The sequence below is a fragment of the Panthera uncia genome, assembly GCF_023721935.1.
Source record: "Panthera uncia isolate 11264 chromosome C1 unlocalized genomic scaffold, Puncia_PCG_1.0 HiC_scaffold_3, whole genome shotgun sequence".
NCBI classification, from domain to species: domain Eukaryota; kingdom Metazoa; phylum Chordata; class Mammalia; order Carnivora; family Felidae; genus Panthera; species Panthera uncia.
In genome coordinates, this window is record NW_026057584.1 from 14121131 (window position 1) to 14142026 (window position 20896).

At 42.8% G+C, this 20896-nt stretch overlaps 1 non-coding gene across 1 annotated transcript; it reads left to right on the forward strand.

The window, feature by feature from the left end:
- Positions 1–1947: 1947 nt before the first annotated feature.
- On the forward strand, positions 1948–2020 carry TRNAF-GAA (transfer RNA phenylalanine (anticodon GAA)). The gene has a single exon. It is a non-coding gene; the product is annotated as a tRNA-Phe (tRNA).
- The last annotated feature ends 18876 nt before the right edge of the window (positions 2021–20896 follow it).

A 20896-nucleotide genomic window follows, 5' to 3' on the forward strand; every position in this document is an offset into this window, starting at 1 on the left:
AAAACTATAGAATTCACTTAAGGTATAAAATAAATGATTTAAAATATTAGCATTTCTAATATTATATGTTCTAAAATTCTGGGATTTAGTGTGTGTATATATAAATATAGTTTCTTTCTTCTATGCTTATAAAGTGATAATGACTCTTGTTCTGCCACTTACTAGCTGTGTGAACTGGGGCAAGTTATTTAATAATTTGGTGTGTCAGCCTCTTCATTCGTAGAATAGTGATATTAATAATTCCTGCATTTGAGGTTATTATAAAAAATTTTTTTTAATGTTTTTATTTATTTCTGAGAGAGAGACAGAGACACTGTAAGCAGGGGAGGGGCAGAGAGAGAGGGAGACACGGAATCCAAAGCAGGCTCCAGGCTCCGAGCTGTCAGCACAGAGTCTGACGCAGGGCTTGAACCCACGAGCTGTGAGATCATGACCCGAACTGAAGTCGGAGGCTTAACCGACGGAGCCACCCTGGTGCCCCGCAGACCCTTAGCTAAAAAGAACAAACTGATGGTTATTGGCGGGGAGTTGGGTGGGGGGAGGGGCTAGATGGGTGATGGGAGTTAAGGAGGGCACTTGTTGTGAGGAGCACTGAGTATGGTCCCTAAAGTTCTACACTGGAAACTAATAGTACCCTGGATGTTAACTAACTGGAATTTAAATAAAAACTTGAAAAAAAAAAAAAAAGGAAAGGCACAGCTGTCAGGGGCTTGCAGAAGACTGGTGCTTACTCTCCAGAGAGTTCTGTGGGCACCCCAGCGGCAGCCTCTTGCTCACCAGCCCCCACTCGCTGCCCGCAGACAAGCCCCTACCTACGATACCCCAGTGAACTTGCCCACCATCAGCGGGAACAGCCGCATCTTCTTCAGCCAGATCCGATTCCCAGCCTTGGTGTGGTGGTGGGGAGAGGGGTCTCAAATGTGTTCCTTCCTTGGGTACAAATAAATATATTTTTTATGCACGTATATTGGTTTCCTATCGCGGCTGTAACAAAGTACCACCGACTTAGCAGCTGAATGCAACGCGGATTTCTTATCTTACAGTTCTGGAGGGGAGATGACCAGAATTCATGTCACTGGGCTGAAAGCAAGGTGTCGGTGGGGCTCCCTTCCTCCTTTGCGGGGGCTGCGGGGAAAATCGGTTTGCTTGCTGTTTCCAGCGGCCAGGGGCTGCCCCGTTCCTTGTGGCCTTGACTATCTTCCAATCCAGCATTGCCAGGCTGGTCCCTCTTACACTGGTGTCTCTCTGGGTCTGTCCACCTGTTCCCTTCACTGACAAGGACGGTTGTGGTTACCTTGGACCCATCTGGATAATCCAGGATATTCTCGTCACCTTAGAGAGCAGCCTCCATTCCAAGGCCACCTTCATGCCCCTTTGCCAGGGACCCTAACGCACTATGTTTTCTGGGGATGAGGACATGGGCATCTTTGGAAGCTGACTATTCTGCTACCACGGCTTTTCGGTTTCCTTCATCTGTCCTGTTCCCTTTTGTGTGTGTGTCTGCCGTTTCCCCTTTGCAGTCTCGTCGGGACGGTAGTCTTCAGCTGGTTTCTAATCCTGGCTATGTTTATGGGTCTATGCGAACATGGCTTTTATGGAGGTTGATATTTCATTAAATATTGAAGTGGACCATCCTGCTATTTTCCTAGAAATTAAGATGGAAATTAAGATGGAAATGCCAACTAAGGACATTTTTTTTTTGACATGAGAAAAGCCCAAGATATATTTTTAATGGGAAAAACCGATTGCAGAACAGTTAGAAACATAGCTGAGAAAAGTGAAATTATTTATTACTTCGGCTTAGAGACAGGGATCTTGCCTCATCACCTTCTGTGACATTTGTTAAATGTCTACCTCCAGCTGAACCTGAATATTGATTTTTTTTTTTACTGCTGCAAAACCAAATATTCTTCCATTATAGTTACACAGGGAAAGCTGTCCAAACGAGCTGAAATAGCTCAGTTGGGAGAACGTTAGACTGAAGATCTAAAGGTCCCTGGTTCAATCCCGGGTTTCAGCAGTGTTTTTGATGTTTATGCTAAGTCTACTTTCTGGCAGTCTTAACCAACATATAAGCTGTAAGGGGAATATTAGGTTCTCATGCCTTAGGTGGATCATTGGCTTTTCAGGGAGGGGTGATGTCCAATGTCTTGGGGGGCCCTTTTATGTAAACCCACAAGCAACATTGTACTTCCTGACTGTAATAATAATAGCTGATGTGTCTAAGGTACTTACTATATGTCCAGCTTTCTTCTAAGCTCTATGTATTCACTTATTTAAAATGGCCACTAAAATTCCCCATGACTACTCGTTAAATCAGTGAAGCTTGTGCTTGGGGCCTGGGACGTGGTAGATACACAGTTAATGATTTTTACTTCGACCATCATTATTGTTCTTATTGGCTAGGAACTTCCCAAGCTAGAGCTATGAGATGTGAATTATTTCTAAGGATCTTTCACCCCACTGTCTGATAAGGCAGTATGCAAGGTTATGATTATTTCCAAATTCTGCATTAACAATTCTTTGCTTTTATATGGTCAGCCTGAAAGGATATTTTCCCACTTTGCAGAAGGGGATTTAGCTTGTTTTCCAAAGGCCTCACCTGAATTCACAGGAGTGGGGGAAGGGGGTGTCTTCAAAGTCTCCAAAACTGAATGCAAACTTGAGTGTTCGTGAGCCCGTTTCCCTGGGAAGAATGTCAACGGGGATCAGATTCTAGGTTTGTGACCTAGAAAAGATTTAGAAAATTTGGTTGTAAAAGATTTCCTCGTCACAAATGCTTGCTAGTAATTTACGACCTGACCTTTTGATTTTGCCAACGTGCTGAGTGATAGGACCTTTCCTTATTGTGTTTGTCCCTCGCTCAACGCTGTATCTACCGTGTGGTGGGTTTCAGGAGGGAGCCCAGATTGTCAGCAAACTTTCCTTTGTCCGGGTGGTGGTCTTGAAGGCCAATTTCCCATAGTGGAACATACTTGACCAATTTTGGAGGCCCCCCTGCTACTTTGGGGCACCTTTCATGACCCACCCCCCAACACCGTGTTTACTCTGCAGAGGTGGGTCTCACTCCACCGAATTGTCTCTTTTCTGGGAAGATTAAGGATGAAGTCCCCTCATTACCTTTATTATTCTACTTTTTAAAAATCTTCAATTCTCGTTGATGGCATCTGTAGACAGTCCGGATGTCCAGAAGCAATACCAGGCAATGACTGCTGTCCTTCCATCTTCACATTATTTCATGTCTGTCACCTAAATGACATCACCAGGACTTGGCTGTGCTTTGGTCAAGAGGTAGTGTTTCCAGTTAAAGCCATGGGTTCTCCGGGCTTCGGGCATTTACAGAAAGTATAAATGCTGCAGGTTATCCTGTCTTGCTTCCTCATTTCCCCAAGAATTTAAGCACACTTCCAGAAAATCTGCCCCCCTGAAGACAGAATTGGCCCAGGAATGGAGTTCTCATGATGAGGCTGGAGCTAGGGAAGGGGGTCCCAGGGAAATCTGATGACTAAAGGTGTGCGTCAAGTGCGGGGAGGAACATCTAGAGTCCAACATCAGAGTCCACTTCCAAACGCAAAGTCCACTGGGATAGAGGCAGGATCTGGGTCAAAATGAGGAGACCAAGTGTTCTAGGCCAGGCCGGGGTGGCGGGGGGGTCTCAGGGAAGTAGATGGGGAGCAAGCCTCAGTGGTCAACAGGGTTAGGGTGGTGTAAAGGGCCCTCTGGACAAGATGGAAAGCACTTTTAATTCTTCCCAATAATCTCTGCACCGTTATTACATGGGATTGGGCTCTTCACTATTTGTACGTATGTGTGTATACACACATGTACACATACACAAACACAGTAGTGTTGGTGTCTAAAGGGAATATGAATTATATTGACCAATATATTGACCAATTATATTGACCAATTCGAAAGAGAATCAAGTATTTTTAAAAATGTGTTATGGTTATTATGATTATAAAAAAGTATAAACTGAAGCATTAACATTTTTATAGAACTATATTGCTTAAAAAGCAAAGATAGGTCTACTCTAATCCCAGCCCTGGAGATAGCCATTGTTAACAATCTGGTATCTACACTTTTTCCAGATGTTTTTCTACACACTGTTAATATAAAATTAACGTATATACACATGAATGCAGTTATAATTTACCTAGAATTAGACCATTAGGTCATAATATTTTCCCATAATTTCCAAACAGTGGGACTGAATGCGTAAAATAATAACAGAAGTTTATTTTCTTTGCTGTGTTTTCTTTTCATGTTTCTCTTAATGGAAATAAAATATTAAAAGAGGCTAAGGCATGAAAACTCAAGCCTTCACTATAGCATAATCCAAATTTTTAAAAATCACACTTCTATAAAATCTTTTTTTGGTTTGTTTTTAATGTTTACTTTTGAGACACAGAGCACAAGCGAGGGAGGGGCAGAGACAGAAGGGCACAGAGGATCCAAAGCCGGCTCTGTGTTGACAGCAGAGAGCCCAACACGGGGCTGGAACTCGAACTGTGAGATCATGACCTGAGCCGACGTCAGACGCTTAACCAACTGAGCCACCCAGGCGCCCCACACTTCTACAAAATCTTAAGTGAGGGAGGCAAAAGAGTCTTACCAGTAACAATGATGATAATAGTAAGAGGAAGTATTTATTGAAATTTTACTCTGGGTCAAGCCCCACTTTGTGCAATTTACAGGAATTAGTTCATTTAATTAGTGATGAAGAAATCTAAAAAGCAAGCAGCAAATAGGCATTTGTAGCAATTTGAGAGTATTGCAGAGGGAGCGGCCTCCATTTTATGAGGAGTAGGAAGTTAACAATGTCACAAAGTCCGAACAAGAGCTAACCGGGACTGGAAGGGTGCAGGGCATTTAGAGAAAACGCTGCCATTATCTCTGTAAGGTCAGAGATCATAAATTGTCTGTATGAGTACAATCTGTTCAGTAATATGTGTGTGTGTGTGTGTGTGTGTGTGTGTGTGTGTGATAGCTTATATATCTGTTATTGAACTCATATTGATCATAAAAATACCAAATTTGTTCCTTTAATTTTTCATTCTTCGTGTGATGTTTAATTCACAATGATACAAAACACTTTTACAATCTTTATTATTAATGATCACAATTTGCATGAAATCACTTAAAAAACCCCAATGACACAAGGAGGAAGCTGGGATTACATTTACAACTCATTCTCTTTGGAAATGTAAAATGTTGGCTAGAACTGGTAACGTGGCCAGTATAAACCTGTTGGAAACTGTATAAACGGTTTAAAATCTAGTATTTCTTCCAGCATGAGTTCATTGTGCTTCTCCATTTGGGGTCTGTAATCAGTGGAATGGAAATTAAAATTGTGTGCATGCTTTTCTTTCCCCCAGAGTCTGTGAAACCCTCCAAATTACCTCCAAAATGTATTCAACCTATTTCCTGAAAAGTCTGGTGGGTAATTTTATGGAGGTTGTTCAGTGTAATAGAGACAACAGAGCTTTTCAGGTAAGCTAATGGGGAAAGAGAAGGACTGGGGAAACGGAGAAAGAACAGAAAAGAAAAAGTGGATATCTTCTTCTGAAAGGGCTCAGAAACTAGCAGTAGATTAGGAAAATTAGGCTAGGGCCGCCTGGATGGCTCAGTCACTTAAGTGTCCAACTTCGGCTCAGATCACGATCTCATGGTTTGTGGGTTTGAGCCCCATGTCAGGCTCCATGCTTGTACCTTGGAGCCTGCTCAGGATTTTCTCTCTTCCTCTCTCTACCCATCCTCCTCTGCTCTCTCTCTCTCTCCAAATAAATAAATGAACATTTAAGAAATAAAAAAAGAAAAATTAGGCTGAAGAGTCTACTTTTCCTACTTTTCCAGGCATACAGGGTGTGGGCTTCTCCTTAGAAAACTAAGGAGCATGGGTCTCCAGTCTTGGGAACCTCTAATGCTTTAGTGTACAACTCGCAAAAGTTCACAGATGAGCATGTCTTTTCCCACATGATTTTAAAATTCTACGTGTCCACATTTTATCATCTTTTATATTAAAATCTGTGAAAGCTAGGGTGCCTGGCTGGCTCAGTCAGTAGAACATGCAACTCCTGATGTCGAGGTTGTGAGTTCGAGCCCCATGTTGGGCACACAGATTACATAAAACACACAATCTTTTAAAAAAGGGAAAAAATTGACATCTGTAAACACTGCTTCAAAATCTACAGCAGTGATTGCTGTATGCCAAAATGCAGCCACTTCTTGGATTAAAAAAACTTTCGAAAGTGGTCCTGACTGAATGCGAAGCCACAGACTTAGTCTGTATATTTTTTTTCCTTCACAAGATGGTCTCTTCTTCTGTCTTTTAAATAATTTCCATGTTTGGGTTCCTTTCAGAAGAAAGTTCACGGGAAAAATTATAGATAGCCAATGGAAAAGATTGTTGTAGAGAGCCTGGTGATACCTACCCAACCCTCTCAAGAACCTCACTCCAAAAATAGTTTCAGGGCCCCTGGGTGGCTCAGTAGGCAAAGTGTCTGACTCTGGATTTCAGCTCAGGTCATGATCTCAAGGTTCGTGAGATCGAGCCCCACATCGGGCTTTGTGCTAGACTTGGAGCCTGCTTAAGATTCTCTCTCTCTCTCTCTCTCTCTCTCTCTCTCTCTCTCTCAAAATAAAATAAATGAAAAACATACTGTTTCAAAAGCTGTGAAATGTATGAAACGTCTATGTCTAGTTTCATTGCTGATGAAATACACCTGACTAATTTTGTGTAACTGATGAAGATCCCAATTCTTCTCTGTTTTTCTTTTAGAAGCTGCCTTGATATCTTTCTCCTAGGAGAATTAAGGGAAGATTTGACAATGCTATATAATGTGTACATTTTTCGCTTAGTTTGCATGGTTGGCCTGAGTTTTTGCATCAGTTTGAAGAAGCGAGTTGACTGAAAATGCCCTTTTATGTCTTCATGGAGATGTAAGATCCATACCTACCATCAACGCCTTTCCCTGTCAGTTACACAGGAGGATTCGTAGCTTCTTTTACCCACATATCACTCATTTGATGTCCATCAATCTTCTGATGAAGAGGAAGCGGGGAGAGGTTCCTTACTTTATCTCCGGGGCATCACATTTCCCACTCACCTGCAAGGAATTCTCTGCAAAGATGACAACCAATCTCGGACTTACTGGCTAGGCTCCCGTGATCTGGAAAACTTTTCAGAGGTTATTTTTCAGAGCTGATAAAGTTGTTCTACCAAAAGCCCAAGAATATGCACCTTGGTCTTTTGCCAATTTATCGAACTTGTAAAAGACCAAATTTGTCCAGAAATGAACATTTACGTTCCCTGTGTGTTTCCATATAGTTAAAGAATAACACCTTCTATAAACCAGAGCTTAGCTGGCCTCAGCCCTATCCCGAGCAGTTCTATTCTTTCTTTTATGTAAACCTCACAGCATCCAATGTTAGCCCCATTTTACAGAAGAGGATCCCAGACGTAAAGGAGTTTCAGCGGCTTGCCCAACATCAGGATCAGGATCAGGCATCAGGCAAAGGATCAGGGCAGCGTTTAGACTTGTCTGACCTCCAAACCCTGGCTTATTTGCCCTGCTTGGTCCCTTCCTGGATGAGTGGTCTGTTGATCAATTCCACATGTCAATGGATTAGATTAAAGAGTCCATATTAACTGCATAATTTCATCCTTACCTTCTTTTCCTAAATTAAATGTTCACACCGTCACGGAGACAGCACTGATTTACTGGTACTGATTATGTGCCAGGCGCTCAGCTGGACAGTTCCACATACTTTCATTTACTGTTAATGACAGCTCTGGAGGCAAGCATGATTACCACCTCGACTCTGGGGTAAGGACATTGATGTGCAGAGAGGTAATCTATCCATGGTCATACAGCGAACTAGGGACAGAGCCAAGATTCAGTCGATCCCTGCTGATGCCACAATAAAGTCTTCCAGGAGCTGATAATGTCATTTGATGACAACCAATGTTTCAATTCACACTTATGCTTTGCCCTTGACCAACCAAACAGATTCTTTCTTTTGGCACACATTAGCTTGTTGTTGTTGTTGTTGTTGTTGTTGAAGCAGACCACACCCCATGATTTTGGGGTGGAAAGTGATATTTTGCAGGAATAGATTTTTCTCTTTGATCCTTAACTTTTTTTCCTAATTTGCCAAGTACTTCTCCTCCTTTCCATCTCCTTCGCCTTCTCCTCCTCCTCCTCCCCCTCCCCCTCCCCCTCCCCCTTCCCCTTCCCCTTCTTCTCCTTCTCCTTTCTTCTTCTTTTTTAAGGACCTTTATCTTTTGTTTTAGGACATAGATCTCAGAACGGTCTTGAACATGTGTAGGTCAGTAAGAGCAAATTTCAGATCTTCACTGAAAAAAAATTAAAATTTGGGGCGCCTGGGTGGCTCAGTCGGTTAAGCATCCGACTCTTGATTTTAGCTCAGGTCATGATCTCACGGTTCTGAGTCTGAGCCCTTTGTTGGGCTCCGTGCTGATGGTGCAGAGCCTGCTTAGGATTCTCTCTCTCTCTCTTTCTCTGCCTCTCCCCCACTCACACATCTCTCTCTCTCTCTCTCTCAAAAATAAAATAAACATCTAAAAATATAAAAAATAAAAAAATAATAATCTTTCATCTGACCACACACTAAAGTTAAATATGATGGGGCGCCTGGGTGGCTCAGTTGGTTGAGCATACACCTTCGGCTCAGGTCATGATCTCATGGTTTGTGAGTTCGAGCCCCGTGTTGGGCTCTGTGCTGACGGGTCAGAGCCTGGAGCCTCATTTGGATTCTGTGTCTCCCTCTCTCTCTGCTCCTCCCCCAAGCATGCTGTCTCTATCTCTCATAAATAAATGAACTTAATAAAAAATTTAAAAAAATAAAAAAAAAATAAAGTTAAATATGAAAGTTCCTCTTGCACTAAAGGGTAGAAAGGAGTTTGAATGTCTTATGGTTTTCTTTATCTTGACCTGAATGTGGATTTCTACCGTGAAAATTGACATTTGTGTTTGGCGAGCCTCAGAGAACCTAGGGAAGGCCGTTTTTTCCAGCCCACCTCACAGAGTGCCATGGACACATTATGTGCTGGGCAGATACATTATTGAAGGCTTCCTCCCCCTGTTCGACCAAAAACCTCTAACCTGTGCCTTGAAATAATGGGGCATCAGTCATACTTTGTCAACCAACTCTGTGGAGACCCCTGGCTATGTAAGCTCGGGGAGGGGTGTAGGGTGGGTTTGAACTTGGCTGGAGTTAGGTTTGGCAGCTGAACCCTCCCGACTGTAGGCAAGGCAAGCCTCAGGCTTCAGGGTGTGCCAGACCCATTAAACCCCAGATTTACTCCTTAGCTGTAAGGACACTACCTTATTTCTGAGATGAAGGGTATTTTCTCCTCTTCCCTCCTTTAGACTCTATTTAGACACTGATCATTCCTGCTGCCAGAAATGCACTCTTTCATGGTCTATGCACAAACTTTGAGATTCAGCTCTGCTCCTGGCTCCCCCGGAAGCCCCCGATAATTATTCAACCCCACACTGATCTCCTAGCTGCAAAGTCCTGTCAGCCGCGAATTTTCATGTGTTCTTTGCTATTCCATGTCCTGTCATTTCATCTAGACAGGCTTTCCCCGGGACACACATGCTGCCTGGTATGTGCCACTGTCTTGAGGATATAGCAAATGACAGTCCAAGCCTTAGAACTCTAGAATCTCTTGCAGAGACACTATTTACTCACAGGCCAAAAAGCCCAGGGATCCTGTGCCTTTGCCAAAGCAAATTAACAGTTGGAAGAAATATCTCACACAAGGGGATTTTCAACTTCTCTTTTCTGTTTTTTTTTGTTTTTTTTTTTTTTTTTTTTTTTTTTTTTTTTTTTTAAGTAGGCTTCATGCCCACCATGGAGTGCATTGCAGGACTTGAACTCTAACCATGAGATCAAGGCCTGATTTCAGATCAAGAGTCGGACACAACCAACTGAGCCACCCAGGTGCCTCTCAACTTGCTTTTTAATACCACTGCAACCCATTCAGATGAGCTGAGACCTTTTTGGGCCATCTTTTACAAGGGAAAGACCAAGTAAGTGATAGTCTCGCAGTCATTTTCCAGGCCATGTGACCTGGAATCCCATCCTATAGGATTTGTATTTTTCAAATTTGTATCTTCTTAAAACAACAGAAATTCCTTTAGACATCTGCAAGTAAGTTTCAAATTTAAATTTGGCTGAGATTTGACACTAGTCCCATGTATCATTCTTAAAGTTTATTTATTTATTTTTGACAGAGAGAGAAAGAGAGGGAGCGTAAGCTGGGGAGGGGCAGAGAGAGAGAGGAAGACACAGAATCCAAAGCAGGCTCCAAGCTCTGAGCTCCCAGCACAGATCCCAATGCTGGACTTGAACCCTCGAACCATGAGATCGTGACCTGAGCCGAAGTCGGACGCTCAAACGACTGAGCCACCCAGGTGCCCTAGTCCCTTGTATATTTTTTTAAAAAAGGTTCTCAAGTTGAGGTATAATTCACATACAGTAAACTCACTCTTTTCAGCATACAGTTTTGAGTTTGACCAATGGGCAGTCATATAGCCACAACCACAATTAAGGTATAGAACCCTTCCGTTACAACCCATCAAATTCTCCCAGTCCTTTATAGCTAACCCCTTCTCCCATGTCCAGGCAGCCACTCAACAGTTTTCTGTCCCTATGGTTTGGGCTTTTCCAAAACTGTGTTAGAATCATGCAATATGTAGCCTTTTGAATTTGTCTTCGTTCACTTAACATAACGCGTTTGAGATTCATGCAGGTCATTGTGTGTATGGAGACTTTATGCCCCTCTATTGCTAAGCACACATATTCCTTTATGCGTTTTTGGAATGTGGGCTTTACAGCGAGTGTGGGGTAGGAAATGTGAACACGTTTCACGATGCCGGGCTTTAATCAATCCCTGCAGGCCTGTGAGGTGGGAATAGTCTTTTTTTGTTTTGTTTTGTTTTAAACCTTCATTACTATAGTTTGATGGCACATCCCTGTCAAATTGTACACATATAAACATAAAAAGATAATTACAGAGAAGGAAGTTGACGGGAAAAAAAGAGACGCTTTCGTGTTCCTAATATACTTGCCACACATCAGAGTTTCCAGACATCGAAGTTAGAGCTAGGAAATTTCTCAAGACGATGCCCCAAGGACGTCTGTGCGTGGACTCTCCCAGATCTATTTCCAAGACTGTTTTTAATCTTTCTGGAGCCATGATTTCCCAGACTCCTGCTCTTCTCTGCTCATCCTCTGTGGCTGCACCTGCTCTCAGGTGGGTTATCAGAACAGCCTCCTACCCTGCCTCTGAGCCTCTGCCCTGGCCCCTGCATTTATTCTAACCCAGCAGCGGCAGCAATCCCTAATGTTCCTAGGGAACATCCTAGGGATGTTCCTTTAGACATCCCTAAAGCAGATGTCTCATTCGCCTGCTCAAAACTGTTCGTCGATTGCCATCTCCCTTAGACGAGCGCCATGCAGGGGCCCCCCTGGCCTGACCTCACTCTCACTCTATTTACCCCACTCGCTCTGGGGCAGGCACCCAGGTGCTGAGATATTCCACGACATGCTCTTCCTTAATTCCTCCACCTCCTCCAAATCTCTGCTCAAGCCACCTTCTCAATGATACCACTGCATCCTCCCCATTAAAACTGTAATCTGTCCCTCACCCCATCCCAGCCCTCTCGATCACTTTTACTGTACTTTTTCCCTACCTCCCAAGAGCTCTAAACTCGTATGATGATGCCCAGATTCTTGATATGGCGGCTAGACTTTAGAGGAGTCACATTTCTAAACTGTTACTCATGATTCCGATTTGTTGGTGTGGTTTCCAGCCAGGCACTGTGGTGGGGGCTGGGGGAACGGGGGCTTTAATGGGAACAGGTGCAAGGATGGCGGAGGGAAGCGTCTGAAAAAGAAGCAGGAAGACAATAGGGAAAGATTAGGGGAAAATTCACAAGAAGCAATCTCTGATTTCAGCCAGAAGGTTGAGCAGAAGTTCGCAAATCAGATGGGGAGAGGCCATTGTTCTCTGTAGATAAGAACAGAAGTGGAGAGCCTAGGGCTTGGAGCCACCCTGAGGCTGGACCTCTGAAAGCAGCGGTGGGCAGAGTAGGTGCGGAATCCCAGTGGCCTGGGATCAGGCTGGACCAGTGGGCAGGACCAGATCGCTAAACGCTTTGACACCTTACTAAGGAGTCTGCACTTGACCACACAGGGTCACTAAGGCAACTTCATTTAGAAAGTTTAGCATTTCTCAAATGCTGGCGAACTTGTTCCAGATTAGGAATTTATCTTAGCTGGACTGTGACTTCTTAGGCTAAGGAATGTTTAATTTTCTCTGCTTAGTCTGAATCCGACCTCTCTGATGTACACAGGAAGCTGAGGACCCGGGGAACAGGGTCTCAGTGCATGCTTTCAGCTGAAGAAAGAATATTATGTATATACACAGTCTTGTGTAAATATACGCACAGGACAAGTGAAAAGCTGTTTTCCTGTATCATGCTATCTTTAGGCATGAGGCAAAGGAATCAGACTTTAGCATATTGAAAAGATTTCTCCCTGAGAAATAACCATGCTGAGGTCATTGGGTTTTCAGTAATGTCTTTCTTAAATTGCAGAAGTTCCTTTCGCCATTTCAATAAATCAAAATTCCTGGAAGAAAACAAAACAAAACAAAACAAAACAAAAATCAATCCCTACAATCTTTTTCTTTATACTTCCTCATTTCTGCTCCCCGTGATCTAAAATTCAATCTTTCCCCAGCACACACACTTTTTTTTTTTCTTTCAGTTACTAAATTCAGAAATGTTCAAGGATCTTTGGCCCTAAGTTTCGGCAGCTCAGACTTCTCTGGACACAAATGAGTTCTGCGGTGGCAAGCAAAACTGTCTTTGCCCCATGATTCCATTGGTCTTTGGAATGATCAAAGGTTCAGTGAAGATTTGCTAGGTCCTTACATTGAAGGTTACATAGTTATGAATATCCAAAGAGATACAAAATGAACCACTTGGTTCACTGATTGGGCTTCAAAGTTTCCTAGCAGTGCTTTGGGTAATCAAGTGACACGAAGTTACATTCTTTCGGGAATCTTATTACTTATTAAAATGAGCTGTTTTATTTAAATAAGTTTGGATGCTAAGCAAAAAGCCAATGATGTGTCCAATGAGCGATAACTAACGATGTGTCTACTTAGTTCTTAGTTCAACAAGTTCATGGGGAATACAAGGATCCATTAAATGAAAATAAACTTTTTGCTGGTTGAAAATTTATATAATAACCTAAATAATCCTCGATGAGATGTTCAAGTTTTATCCTCTGATAAAATCAAAATTTGCTGCTTATTATGTGAATGTGGCATTTGCAAAGGTGTCAGGGTGATTTTTGGCTCAGAGATCCTTCCACACCCTGCAATGCTTGCAAATCAACCAAAGAAGAGTCAGGTAGTCAATATTCATGAGGAAGTGTCCCCTGTATCTCTAGATCACTGTCAAGTCAAGACAGGTAAGACACGAAGGCCTGATGAACTGGGTTCTAGCTCAGGCTTCATCAACAACTGTCTTTACAAGTCAATGAATCTATCTGAGCCTTAGTTGTTTTCTGTAAAATAAAGGAGCTAAACATTCCTTATTTAAAACTAAATACGAGGGTGCATGGGTGACTCAGTCAATTGGGTGTCTGACTCTTGACTTCAGCTCAGGTCATGATCTTATGGTCCTGGGATTGAGCCCCTCATTGGGCTCCATGCTGAGCAGGGAGCCTGTTAGGGATTCCCTCTCTTCCCTCTCTCTCTCTCTCTGCCCCTCGTTCATGCACACACGCTTTCTCTCTCTCTCTCAAAATAAAATAAACTTAAAAAATTAAATATCTTAAAATTCTACAAAACTATAAATCATTCTTTTGTTCTTATTCCCAGTAGTTGATAACTTTCTACTTGTAACTTCCAGGAAATAAACTCATAGCCTGGGGCCTTAAATTATATTACACTCCTGAGTTAAAGAACGAGATTAATTAAAAACATTAATCTTTAAATTGACAAGCTTAGGTATTTTCCTATAGCTTTCATTTATTTCTCCCACTGAGTGATTAATAACGAATAATAAGTATTCTTAATAAATATCAGACAATTAAATGAGCATTCCTAGGGATTGGCCTGGGCGTAAGGAATTTTGAAATATGTTAATATGCAGCCAGGGTTAAGAATACTTCCTATATAGGTATCCTGATCTTTTTCACATTTTAGGTGAAGCTCACTGTGCAAAAATGTATCCAGACCCAAATAATGATTCAGCTGAACTAACTCAGGCACAAGAATAATCTTTGAGTTTCTGCAAAAGTAGCTAACAAACATGGGAGCTTTGAGAAAGAAAAGCTCCACTACGTGGGCAATCTGCCCTCCAATTTTCCGCTAAAACACAGAACTGCAAGGATGAAGTGAGAGCAAATGGAAGGAAAATCATTTTAGATTTAGATAGAGTGTGTGCATGTATTTAATATATATATATATATATTTTTTTTCAGTTTATGTGCTTTATATTTTAAAGAGATTTCACCAAGTTCTTTGGGATGTTTACAAACACTAAATCATCCCAACACGAAAGAAATTCATTATATTGGAGAATCAGGGCCATGGCCTATTTGTTGGTTGTCATAGAAACAGACAGTAAATAGACTCGATTTCCTAGGATGGTGTCAATTTCATGTGATTTTATTGTTTTTGATAAAGTCCATTCTTGGAATGTACATGTGTGATTTGATAAACTCGTTTTGTTTGCTGTGTGTGTGTGTGTGTGTGTGTGTGTGTGTGTGTGTTGGTGTGTGTCTGGTTAGAAAAACAGTTTGGGCCCAGGGGAATGGTTGCCATAGATGTCTTGTGATCACATCAGCTGTTCAGAAAATAGTGCATAAAGCATATCAGAATCTCTGAGAAACACTGGATCCCAGTCCTCTCGGAGCTTGGAGAATGAATGGTAGAGCCTGTCTGTCACACGCTCCCAATGATACCGATGGAAACACTTCATTAAAATTCTATTCAGACCAGCTTGTTTTCAGTTCTCCTGAAAATATACCCAGTTAACCAAAATGCTACGAAGTTTTCAATTTGTAAAAAAGGTGAATTTTTATAACACATAGTCTTCTACAGAGAGCAATACTTATTGTTAAGTTGCATTTATGCACAATTCAAGATTTAAGAGCATTCCTTCCAAAACAACATGTTTGAGCACATTATTGGGTTATTCCGCATCGTTCCTCGAACGATGCATTTTATCCAAGTTCATTTGTATCCTGAAAATAGTCTCTAACTTCCACTTGAGCCGAGCCATTCATTCCATGGCTTGCCATTGTTTTCAGGATGAGGGTGGGTTTTGCTCACCTGGTTTTCAGGACTCTGCCCAGTCGTCTGTCTGCTGGCCTCTCTACCCTTGCTTTATACCAGTTTCCCTTCATTTCTCCCTTCCAGCCACACTCTTCTTCAACCCCTCACACCCTCCAAGCTATGTGGGCCTCAGGACTTCTGCCTATGCTATTATTCCACCTGGATGATTTCTCCTGGCTTCTGTGGCCTCATTAACTCCTATTTACCTTGAGATCTTAGCTCAAACATGTCTTTCTCAGGGAAGACTTACCTGGCCAACCTCACTAGATGCAGTCCCCACTCAGATACTCCAGGATCCTTAATTCCACCCATGACCATAATTCTCCTTTGGATATAACCTGATATATCCACAGGTCCTGGGAATTGGAATGTGGACATCTTCGGGATCCATTATTTTGCTGGCCTATCACAGGTTCCTAGTATAAGCGGGGTCCTGCTCATAGAAGCTCTCTTGGGGATGTGCTATTTTCATTTCTATCCCTGTATCTCTCAGTTTATTGCCAGGTTGGATAACAGGACTACTTACAAGTCTATCTGATTTATTATATGCCAACATGTATTCTGAGAAGCCAACCTTAGATGGACAATGAAAGAGAAAGCTTTACCGAAGCAGTTGACTCTTAGGACCTTGACTGTATTATTTCTGAACGTAAGGATGGGGTAAGGTATTTTACAAAGTACTTTGAGGTCTAAATCCTAGGAATCTTCAAACATAGTGTAACAACATAAGGATTGTGAGTCAGTCACCTTGAGAGCCTTAAATTGCATTGTTCCTGAGCACTGGGAACTTAAAAAATGCTAAATGTCTCTCAGACTTCTGTTTTTGTCTGCCTTTTTGCAAATTGATTCATGGAGAAATTTGGTAAGATAAATGAACATACTTAGAATCTAATTATTAAATCACGTTTAGATAAGCTTCTAAATGAAGGAGGAATTTCGAACATTTGTGATACACAAGATACTGAGTGTTTAAGATTTTTTTTTTTAGTATGATATTAACTGGTTCTTTGACATACGCAAATTCTTGATCAGCTCCCACAATCTCCCACCACTAAGTCTTAAATAAAAGGGATTCTATTCCAGCTAGACTCACAAGTCAGACACTGATTTTGTATCTCTTGTAGTATTCACCAAATTCTCAAGGTTAAGTGCTTTTTGCCTACTGCTAGATTTCAAAGAACCTGGAGGTTTTATTCCTCGATATTTCTCCTACAGACTTTGAACATAAGAGGTGCTTAAGCAAGATTTGTTGAATGAACACATTTATTCTAAATGGTATTTTAGGGAAAGCTGGAGGTAACAAAGAGGCACTTGATCTCAACTCATGGTAGTTAATAGGGGTCACAGCTGGTGTCCAACATCCCACCAATCCTCTCTGGTGGGCAAAGTAAATGAAAATAACCATCGGGGGTTGATGAAGCCTGGAATTTAGTAGATTAAATTGTTCCCACTTTAAGGTAAAAGAGGGGGAGCATTTCTTTAGATAAATATCATGGGTCACGGGCATTACTTCGTGAAACTATGTCTGCCCACACATCCCTGTTGCACCACTGTTAAGCTTTGTCTCCCCTGATGGCTTTGTTCCTTCTGTCTGCAATAAATACTCCACCCCCAACCCCAGATCTTTCAGGCTTGGCCTCAAATCAGACACTACTTTGCATTCGGATCACATATCACTTTTTAAGAGACACTGACCCTCACCACCCCATGTAAAGGAGCTCCAGTACCAACCCAGTATGTGGCACACTGTAATTACTTCTTGATGTTTTGTTTAATTAATGCATAGCCAAGGGTGGGAAGAGGAAAGGGCTTCCACACCCTGGATGCCAAAAGCAAGCTGTGAACCATTGCACAACGGTCTGGGGGCTGGAGCCCCACCTGCCCGCACCGCAGCCCTCTCTCCTGCTGCTGCCTCTCCATTTACCTGACTCTCCTGTCCTGTGCTTTCCTACCAGCTCTAAATAGAGCTAGACACACAACTTGTCTGGCCCCCTGCAAAGTGGAAATGTGGGGGTCCTGCTTCAAAAGTCAGAAAAAGAGCATTTTCCTTTTTCCTGTTGTCCCTCTCCACTGGCCGTGGTGTTGTTTATTTGCTAGTTACTGTTGAGATCCCTCAGGTCCAGGATACCTGAAGGGTGACTGCTGACCTCCTAGGACCCCCCCAGGTGCGTGCCCAACCCTGACCCTCTGGTGCCAGGTATCAGCCTAAGTTCAGGTGCCCCAAGGTCAAGGGCAGCAGGGAGACAGCACCAACACCCGTTCCTGGGAACGTACAAGGGATGTTCCTTGGGCACGTTCCTGTCGGACTCCACTATAGTATCCAATAACAAAGATAAGGTTATTAAGCATCTCAAAGCAGTGACTGTAGAGTGTCACAAGCCAGGCTCAGAGGTCTACTTCTGAGCACGGAGCCCCGAGTGTACCAAGCTGGCCAGACTCTATACTTAACCCTGGTATGGAGGTTCCCTCCTACTCTTCTCCCTCCCCCACTCCCCTGCCCCGCCACTCTCTTCCCCTCTTCCCTCCCCTCTTGGAGCATAAGAGCACCTTGGATTCAAGGCTAACAGTGAAGTTTTATATTTGAAAGTCACTCCCACGGTTTGCCTTTCTCCATCCAACTCATACCTCCTGACTCCGAGAAGCTGGCAGTCTGGCAAATTGACCTTCCTCACCCTGATGCTCACAGAGAAGGGCTGCCCAGCACAGGGGGCTGCGGGGGGGGGGGGGTCAGGCTTTCCTTGGCTAGGAGATGCAGCCCTACCCTTTCCTGTCAACAAGAAAGAGCCTGTTGGAATTCCTGCGAACGCACATCACGGCTGATTCAACGCTGCAGATCCAGTGGTAGCTACTGTGCATTTTATATTCTATCAGAGAATTTGCATCTTATTTTGTCTTGCTTCCCGCGAGGGTCTATGGATATCTGTCTTGTTTTTCCCTCTACCACGAAACTGTCACCGATGGGTGTTGTGGATGGCGCGTGGGTGGGTAAATTCAAGGCCACTTCTTTCTCCTGGGTCTCCGCTGGAGAGGGTGACGTAGGTATTGGTTATTCTTGTTCCTGGGCCTCCTTTTCTCCCCTTTCTCCTGCGCAGGGAACTAACCCCAAGAGAGCAGAAGTGGAGAGCCAAGGCAGAGCCTGCTTCCTGCTGCAAGAGCTGAACATTTGAGATGCTTGTGTCTCCCTTTCCTGGCGTGGGGGACTGGGGACACGTCCCAGGCTTGGTAGAACAGACCTTCCCCCTGGGATAGTGAATCTGGAGCTAATAATGGAGGAGTCTGGAGCAGAGCAGCGTTGTCCCTGAAGGTGGTCACAGGGGCGTGGGCACCACCATGCCCAGCGCAGGGCAGGGAGGGAAGCCCGCCGGGTGAGGTGCAGCCACCTCTCCGTCCTGACCTTGTCTGTGGCTCCTACTGTTTCTCCTTGCTCCCTTCTCTGCCTTTTCAAAGGCTCTTTTCCTGCCTTAGCTTCTGTGAGCTCCCCAATGTCTTTTTTAAACAAAATTATTTTCAGCTTATGGCCCCACGGGACTTCCTCCTGTTCCTTAAATAGGTGAGGCACGCTGGAGCCTTAGGGCCTTAGCCCCGCCCTTCCCTCTGCCTGGAAGGCCCTCTGTCCCCGTCCCCCACAGATCCACATGGACTGGACTCCCTCACTCCTTTGAATTTGCTCCGCATCACTGTCTCAACAAGATCTGCTCTGGTCACACTACACCCTCTTTAAAATTTGTACACTGTGCCTCTGCCTGTAAATTCCTTTTTTTTAATGTCTATTTATTTTTGAAAGAAAGCACAAGAGCAGGGGACAGGCATAGAGAAAGGGGGACAGAGGATCCGACGTGGGCACTGAGCTGACAGCAGAGACCCAGATGCGAAGCTCGAACTCACAAACCACCAGATCATGCCCTGAGCCAAAGTCGGGCGCTTAACTGACTGAGCATCCCTGGAAATTTCTGATTGCATTACTCCGGTTTTCTTTTCATTTACTCATAGCGCTTGCCAATTTCGACGGTAGCCTCTACGTACGTTAGGTAGAATCATACGAAATTGACAATATTTTTTGGTTTTGCCTATAAAACTGGCAATTTCGCATGGTTCAGCTTAATAAAATCGACTTATCTTTTATTGCACCCGTTTGCACGTAAGCTGCAGAAAAGCCCAGAGCTACGCCTAATTTAACAACTTTATTGAGGTATAATTGATGCCATAAACCGTATCTGTTTAAAAGGCATAAATTGACAACTTTTGACATAGGAAACCATTGTCATAATCAAGATAACGAACAAGCTATTACCCCGGAAGGTTTTCTTGTGCTCTTTTGTTATTGGCTTCTTCCAGCCTTTCCCCAAACCGCTCTCTGTCCCCAGGCAGCCCCGACGTGGTTTCTGTCACTGCGGATGTTTGCGTTTCTAAAACTTCATATAAATGGCATCATTTAGGATGTACACTTTTGTCTGTCGTTTTTCCGCTCAGCGTAATTATTTTGCGAATCTTCATGTTGTTTCCTGCATCAACAGTCCCTGGTTTCTAACTGTTGAGCGGCCGTCCAGTATATGCATATGCACGTTTCTTTACCCATCCTTGGTCGACAGGTGTTTGCGCTGCTTCTGGTTTTTGCCGATGGCAAATGCAGCTGTGATAAACATTCAGGTGAAAATCTTTGTATGGGTTTATGTTTTCATTTGTCTTAGGGAAGATACCTAGACGTTGGATAGCTGGATCCTAGGGTAGGCGGATGTTTTAACTTGGTAAGAAACTGCCTAACCGTTTTCCAGTATGGCTGAACCTCTTTACATTCTCACCAGCAGGGAACCAGGAGGGTTCCAGGTGCTCTACAGATCTTTGCCAACACTGGACAGGGCCAGTCCATTTTGTAAGTAGTGACATGTCTAGTTTGGATACAGTGTGGTTTTAATTTGTGTATCCTTAATGACTGGTGATGCCCAGCATTTGTTAATGTACTCATTTGCTATCCATATATCTCTTTTCGTGACTGTTCAAATCTTAGGCCAATTTGTTTTATTAGGTTTGGTTTTGTATTAGAGTGTATTCCAGTTTTTACATGTTCTACATTCAAATTTTTTATATGTTTATGCATCTTATATATAATTTTATTTATATTGATCTTTATAAATTTATCATTTATATTGACCTTTATATATTTTATATATAATTTCTATTTCTATTTCTACGTGTTAAATATTATGCATGTATAATTATAAACATGTATAATCTATATTGTTTATAGATTATATATATTATATCACGTGTTATGTGTCCTACATTCAGGTAGGAGATTTGCAAACGCTTTCTCCCCAGACTGTGACTTCGTTTTTCATTTTATTAATAAGCGTCTTTCAAAGAACAGAAGTTCTTAATTTGGATGAAGTCCAATTTTTTTCTTGTATGGCTCATGGCTTCAGTCCTACATGAGGAATCTTTTTCTCACCAAGGTCATGAACTTTTTCTCTTATGTTTCTTCTAGAAGTTGTACCATGTTAGGTTTTGCAT